At 41.5% G+C, this 7,915-nt stretch overlaps 1 long non-coding RNA gene across 1 annotated transcript in view; it reads right to left on the bottom strand.

The window, feature by feature from the left end:
* Positions 1-7,304: 7,304 nt before the first annotated feature.
* Positions 7,305-7,915, bottom strand: part of LOC112107621 — a 14,851-nt gene continuing 14,240 nt past the window's right edge. Inside the window, exon 5 of the long non-coding RNA XR_002908195.1 lies at positions 7,305-7,552. This is a non-coding gene — a long non-coding RNA (uncharacterized LOC112107621). The remainder of the gene's footprint in view (positions 7,553-7,915) is intronic.

Here is a 7,915-nt window from a genome sequence, read left to right as displayed (position 1 = left end):
AGAAATAAAGACTCATGCTTATTTTTGAAATATAAAAGGCTAGTGTGCAATTTGAAATCCATTTTCTGCTCTTCCGGATTAAACCACACTTTTCCCAAGTAAGAAATATGCTTCTGCATGAAAGCAATCTAGTACCTACAAGTTTTTATAGGTTAAATTTAAAAAGTCCTACAAAACAAATAAGTTAATTATAGCTGGCATCTCTGATTCACTGATGAAATGTGCATTGCTTACAGCAGAACATACATCTGTCAGCCAAAAAAGAGAGAGCTACAGGATTCAGAAATCTAAACAAACAACAAAAAAAATCGCAAACGATTATGCCCCAAAAACTTTTCACACCACAGAGGAGCCAACATCAGCTCTCCAGGCTATACAAGAACCTAGAGAGCCAAGTGACTTAAATTTTTTTCATAAGTTTAGTGAAAGAAAGGCCACAAAAAGCCCTTTAAAAAGGGAGGAATAACTGGGTGCTATCACCCGGCCTGATTTTTTTTTTTTTTTTTAAGGATGCTTTAAGCGAATGGGTACCAGCTAACTCATCTTGGAAGAGAGTGAATCTAATATATGCGTAGCAGGATGGCTGTCCGATGTTAAACCAAATAATTATTTCTAGATGAAACCCCACAATGTTACACTTTGTAGAAGTAGGCAAAAGATGTTTGCATTAAAATACATTCACAAGTGGCTTGATTACTTTTATGGGGTCAAGTGAGATGCTGTGTCAAGTATTATATATAGAACTCACAATACTCCATTCCCTGGCCAGTACCTCTTCAAAAAGCAGACACAGTGCTCAGAAGTCCCTCCATTGGTAGCATGCTGTGCTCTGTGCCAGGGGTTCTCAAACTTTAGCAACCCGAGGACCCCCATTTTGAGTTACAATTTTTCACGGACCCCCAAGCCTCCTGCTCACCACCAGGCCCCACCCCCACTCCACCCTTTCCCTTCCCCCCGAGGCCCCACCCCACCCCACCCCTCCTCTTCCCGCCCTCACTCCACCCCTGCCCCTCCTCTTCCCCGCCTCTTTCCACCCTCCCTCCCCTGAGACAGCCTGTCCCTGCTCCTCCTCCTCCCTCCCAGCACCTCCTGCACACCGCTGAACAGCTGTTCCCTTGCACGCAGGAGGCACTGGGAGGGAGGAGGAGTTGATCAGCGGGGCCCACGGACCCCCTGCGGTACCCTCACAGACCCCAGTTTGAGAAACGCTGCTCTATGCCTAAGGTTCATACTCCAGTCCTTGGGCTCCTACTGAAAACTAGTGTTGAGGGGGGCGGCGGTGCCTCTCCTGCTACTCTGCATAAATTAATGTTTTAAAAGCCAAGCAGTGGGGTATTCAGGGTGTTGGGGAGGAAGATGGGCCCTTGAAAGAAAGAGAACCTGCAAAATTAAGAGTTTGGAGAACCTCTAGGGGTTTAGTCTTTCGATGGAAAAACCAAGGACCCTTCTTTTCTCTAGCTCTCCACGGGAAGACAGAAATCCCACACCCATTTTGGATAAGGGTATTTGAAAAGCAGCATATTGGCTCATGCCTTGTCCCCAATGTCAGAAAAGGCTATTTTCATCATCTAGTCTGATCTCCTGCATGACACACACCATAGAATTTCACCCAGAGGTTCCTGAATCTAACCCAATAACCTGAGCTTCTAAGAGAGACACTCTTGTTGAAAAGCATCCAGTCTTGATTCAAAGACTTAAGATGATGGAAAATTTACTATATTCCTTGACAATCAGTTCCAATAGTTCATGACTCTCATTAAAACTTTGCCTCTTATTTTCAGTGGGAACTTTACTCACTTTATCTCTATAGTCCCTACTCTGTCATCAGCTTGGGTGAACGTGATCATGAAATGGTAGAGTTCATGATTCTAAGGAATGGTAGGAGGGAGAACAGCACAATAAAGACAATGGATTTCAAGAAGGCAGACTTTAGCAAACTCAGGGAGCTGGTAGGTAAGATCCCATAGGAAGCAAGTTTAAGGGGGAAAACAATTGAAGATAGTTGGCAATTTGTCAAAGACATTATTAAGGGCACAAAAGTAAACTATCCCACTGCATAGGAAACATCGGAAGTATGGCAAGAGACCACCCTGGTTTAACCAGGAGATCGTCAATGATCTAAAAATCAAAAAAGAGTTCTACAAAAAGTGGAAAGTAGGTCAAATTACAAAGGATGAATATAAACAAATAAAACAAGTATGTAGGGACAAAATTAGAAAGGCCAAGGCACAAAATGAGATCAAACTAGCTAGAGATAAAGAGTAACAAGAAAATATTCTACAAATACACTAGAACAGGGGTCGGCAACCTTTCAGAAGTGGTGTGCCGAGTCTTCATTTATTCACTCTAATTTAAGGTTTCGCGTGCCAGTAATACATTGTAACGTTTTTAGAAAGTATCTTTCTATAAGTCTATAATATATAACTAAACTATTGTTGTATGTAAAGTAAATAAGGTTTTTAAAATGTTTAAGAAGCTTCATTTAAAATTAAATTAAAATGCAGAGCCCCCCAGACCGGTGGCCAGGACCCGGGCAGTGTGAGTGCCACTGAAAATCAGCTCGCGTGCCGCCTTTGGCACGTGTGCCATAGGTTACCTACCCCTGCACTAGAAGCAAGAGGAAGACCAAGGACAGGGTAGGCCATTATTCAATGAGCAGGGGGAAAACAATAACAGAAAATGTGGAAATGGCAGAGGTGCTTAATGACTTGTTTCAGTTTTCAACAAGAAGGCTGGTGGTGATTGGATGTCTAACAGTGAATACCAGTGAAAATGAGGTAGAACAACAGGCTAAAATAGGGAAAGAACAAGTTAAAAATGACTTAGACAAGTTAGATGTATTCAAGTCACCAGAGCCTGATGAAAAGCATCCTAGAATACTCAAGGCGCTGACTGAGGAGATATCTGAGCCATTAGCGATTATCTCTGAAAAGTCATGGAAGACAGGAGAGATTCCAGAAGAATCTGGAAAAGGGCAAATATAGTGCCAAATCTATAAAAAGGGAAATAAGGACAACCCGGGGAATTACAGACCAGTCAGATTAACTTCTGTACCCAGAAAGATAATGGAGCAAATAATTAAGCAATCAATTTGCAAACATCTAAAAAATAATAAGGTGATAAGTAACAGTCGGCATGGATTTGTCAACAACAAATCTTGTCAAACCAACTTGATTGCTTTCTTTGACAGGGTAACAAGCCTTGTGGATGGGGGGTGGAGAGGGAAGAAGCAGTAGACATGGCTTTTGATACTGTCTCACATGACCTTCTCATAAACAAACTAGGGAAATGCAACCTAGATGAAGCTACTATAAGGTGGGTACATAACTGGTTGGAAAACCATTCCCAGAGAGAAGTTATCCGTTGTTCACAGTCATGCTGGAAGGACGTAACAAGTGGGGTTCCGCAGGGCTCAGTTCTGGGTCTGGTTCTGTTCAATATCTTCATCAATGATTTACAAAATGGCATTGAGAGAGTACACTTATAAAGTTTGTGGACAATACCAAGCTGGGAGGGGTTGCAAGTGCTTTGGAGGATAGGATTACAATTCAAAACGATCTGGAGAAACTGGAGAAATGAAGTAAATGGGATGAAATTCAATAGGAACAAATGCAAAGTACTTCACTTAGGAAGGAACAATCAGTTGCACACATACAAAATGGGAAATGACTGTCTAGGAAGGAGTACTGCAGAAAGGGATGTGGGGGTCATAGTAGATCACAAGCTAAATATGAGTCAACAGTGTAACACTGTTTCAAAAGAAGCAAACACCATTCTGGGATGTATTAGCAGGAGTGCTCTACTCCACGCTGATTAGGCCTCACCTGGAGTATTGTGTCCAGTTCTAGGTGCCACATTTCAGGAAGGATGTGGACAAATTGGTGAGAGTCCAGAGAAGAGCAACAAAAATAATTAAAGGTCTAGAAAATATGACCTATGAAGGAAGATTGAAAAAATTGGGTTTGTTTAGTCTGGAAAAGAGAAGACAGAGGGGACATAACAGTTTTCAAGTACATAAAAGGTTGTTACAAGGAGGAAAGAGAAAAATTGTTCTTCTTAACCTCTGAGGATAGGACAAGAAACAATGGGCTTAAATTGCAGCAAGGGAGATTTAGGTTAGACATTAGGAAAAACTTCCTGTCGGGGTGGTTAAGCAGTGGAATAAATTGCCTAGGGAGGTTGTGGAATCTTCATCATTGGGGATTTTTAAGAGCAGGTTGGACAAACATCTGTCAGGGATGGTCTAGATAATACTTAGTCCTGCCATGAGTGCAGGGGACTGCACTAGATGACCTCTGGAGGTCCCTTCCAGTCCTAGGGTTCTATGAACACCTATTGCCTTGGAAATGTTTTGGTACGCCTGGAGTATGAAAACTCCTGACTAAAATCGATTGCTATATTTAGATAAATTTTCTTGACTGGACAATAGTTTGTTCTGCTGATTCACTCCAAGTCTGAATTAAAGGAACGAGTTAAAAAATAAATTTACAGTACCAGTTCAGGAGGTAAACCACGTGTTTTGTGAAACATTTTTGTGGAGAAAAAGAAATAGATGTTTAAAATAATGACGCACAAGATTATGAAATGCTTGGGATCTAGAAATATTCATACAGAATACAGCAATCATTGTAGAGCCAGGAAGTCTAGTTGAAACCAACCTATTATTTGGAGTATTTATAAAGAAAAAAATCTGTCTGCTCTGAAACACTTTCTTTTTCAGAGCTACATAAACAGTATGACAATCTTAACTAAAATGCAGTCATATGTGCTCAAGTAAGATTTTAAGTCATTGACCTAATGTAGTTCTTACTGTGTTGTATACAAAACATATGTTACTGCACAGTATTGGTTTAATTATGTATAACTACATGGTATTACTACTGTGCAGGCCGACAAAGATTATTAAGAAATCACAAGCATCTCAGTAAGCATTTTAATATTGGTTCTATAATTGCCAAAATTAAGCTGCAGTTTACATGAATTAAGGGCTGACTTAGAAGAGCTGAGCATTCCTAACTTTTTTTAAGTGAATGGCACTTGGAGATGTTCAGTAGTCCTAAGGATAAGGCCCTTCACTGTGCTCGCAGTGTAGCAGTGCCGCTGAGCTGATCAGTAACTCGCCCAGGGAGTCCTGCTGCATGTGTCATTTCGCCCAAGCCTAGAGCTACGCCCCGTTTCCTTCACAATTGCACCCCAGTTGAAGAAGAGTTGCAGGGAGGATCTTGGAAATTAAGCAGTCAGTATTCTGCCCCCTCACACTCTTCACATTTAAGAAACACACCACACGCATGGACCAACACAAAGCAGCTTTGACTCTAGTGATCAGAATTTTCTCAGCAACACTTACTAGCAAAGATCTGTCAATCCTTAGCCCTAGCATGAAAGTAGTTTTCCACATGGCTGCTCCTGAATACTGTCTTCTGACCCTTCTTTGTTGGTACCCACTGTCTAAGAAATGCTACAGCTATTGAAAGGACTTGTTAGTTTGCTTATGTCCCCAAATCTCTGACCTGTTGCCCTTATCCACCCACCTTATGCCACTATTTTGGAGTTATGTGGCAATTGTGGGGCATTAGTGGGCTCTGCATGAAAAGATACAGGGGAAGGCTGGTATTGCTGCTCATGGGAACTGTTCTGTTCCTGCAAATGGATACTGTTCCTCCTTCTCCCAAGATCCCTCTCTCCCTTCCCCAACCAAATCTAAGGGTGTGAGGGGCAGACAGTATCATTGTTACATATCTGCATGGTATCCCCTCTTCCTCCCCCATTTAGCTCACTTGTGGAGGGTGCACACTTTCGCCTTTTCTAGCGTGTGGCTGGCTGGAAGAAAGCTGGACTCTTCCCTCTGTCTAACTCCACTGACTAATTGTACTGCTGTCTGTTTCAGCTGCTTCACACTGCACGTCTGCTGAGTCTAGGACTGGTTTCCCATTCTTTCTCTTGTTTTTCCTGCAGCCCCAAGCCAGTGATGTTTCCAGTCTGGAGAATGGAAAATCCTATCTTAACATGCAAGTTCAATAACCTGTTTCAGAGGATAGTCTATTTCGGAGGAGCCCCTTCATGACTCATGCTTTTCAGTGTTTATTGCTTTTACCCAACAGTATCTTCATTAGCAGAGAGGAATACGATCGTCCTCATCTAGGCATATGAAAATCAAGAACAGTGCCCCTGGTTCTGGTGCCCCAGCCGGCTGCAGGGAGATCAGCCATACTGGATATGAATGCAGCAGCATACATGTACGTAGATTTTTGGAACGGTAATGCAGGGCACCACACTGGTGCCATGTGTCTAGACAGCTCTTATGAATTATGTATCAGTCCAGGCTGCCTCTTACAGACAGAAAAGCATGGAATTGTACTCTGGATATATAAAGATTTGTACCATTCACTGATACTGACCACCCCCACAAGAAGACACACCATCTGTGTCAGACCCACTTTGGCAAGACCAACGGTCCAGGGACATGTCCAGAGACAAACTGAAATGGGTACAGTTTACACTCCCCTCCAGCCCCCTGAGCATGTAAGCTCTGTCTAACCTAACTTAGGCTCTCACCCACTTCCAGATGTGTATCCCTTTACACATCACCTCTGAATCCAGCCTGAGCCTAAGGAAGACATGTGAAGGGGGTTACGTTATATCTCACCGAGAGGATGCTAGTCTAATGGAGTCAATGTAAGTTATCACCACCTACCTGTTCACAGGGCTAGAGGAGGGAGCTACAGTCCCTTAGGTTCTATTAGAGTCAATTAGGCCTAGTAAACCCAGGCCTGGAATGGATGGAGTTGGTATGAAGCGAAGATGTGCATAAGTAACAGCTAACACTTGCACTTAGCCATGGTCACACAGAAACACCTAACAGTTTCTGTTTCTCCTTCAAATATTTGTACCTGGGCAATCTTCATACTAGAAAAACCCAAGAGTCACTCTCGTTGCTACAGAAAAGTGAAGAACATGTAAGGCACTTTTTCCTTTGTCTCTCTTTCTGGAGATTGAAAGAGCTTTGATCAAAGGAAGAATGTGTCAGTCAAAAGAGGAGGGAGACAAAACCCTATTCACTGCATATTTCTATCTGAAATTCCTAAAAGAAAGGTCTGCAATTTATTGTTGCAGGAGGCTGAGGCAACAGTAATTTAGATAATTATGAGTGTCATAAGAGTAAGTATTCTGTTGCATAAGAGGACTCTCGCAAGAAACACTTCCTCATGTGACATTCACCACCCATTCTAACAAATGAGTAGAGTACACAGTTTAAAATTCCAAAAATAAAAGTTTTAGACAAGTTTATCATGATGACCATATCATTCATTTTATATACATAAAAAAACCCAGTGACTTTGTTTGCAAAATAGTAAATTTTACAAAAACAGTTTCCAAAAAAGTGTCCTTTTGTACAACAATTGAAGAGTTTTAAGAACGACTGTCATTTGATAAATAGGTGAAATTAACTATCATTAAAACCACTTAAAACTCCTCCTTTCTGTTATCCTTCTCATCTTGGCAGTAACTGATAAGGAAGATTTCAGGGAAGCTCAGTCATTGATGGCAGGATCTAGAAAAGAAACAATTTTACATACAGTTATCATTTCCATCCACCGTTTCTAGCTATTGTATTTCACTAATGGCACCTAATTAGGTTCCTTCTGCTACCAGCATCAACACAATGCACAACCGGCTTCATACAAATCACTGCTCACTGTTATATTACCTCTTATGCCATGAAAATTTTGTAGTGATGGCATCCTATCAGGTTAACAGCTCATATAAAAAGGTAAAGTTGACACATTCCTATTAACGACCTACTATAAATTGCTAATACAAATCAGCATATTAGCAGACAGAAATCAGAGATTACATGTTAACATGTAGCATATTACCTACTGCACATACTTGAACACAACACTATTATATTTCT

Source organism: Terrapene carolina, unplaced genomic scaffold (genome assembly GCF_002925995.2).
Source record: "Terrapene carolina triunguis isolate 2854851 unplaced genomic scaffold, T_m_triunguis-2.0 Scaffold130, whole genome shotgun sequence".
Lineage (NCBI taxonomy): Eukaryota > Metazoa > Chordata > Testudines > Emydidae > Terrapene > Terrapene triunguis.
Note: the sequence above shows the minus strand (reverse complement) of the source record. Positions and strands in the feature narration are given on the sequence as shown.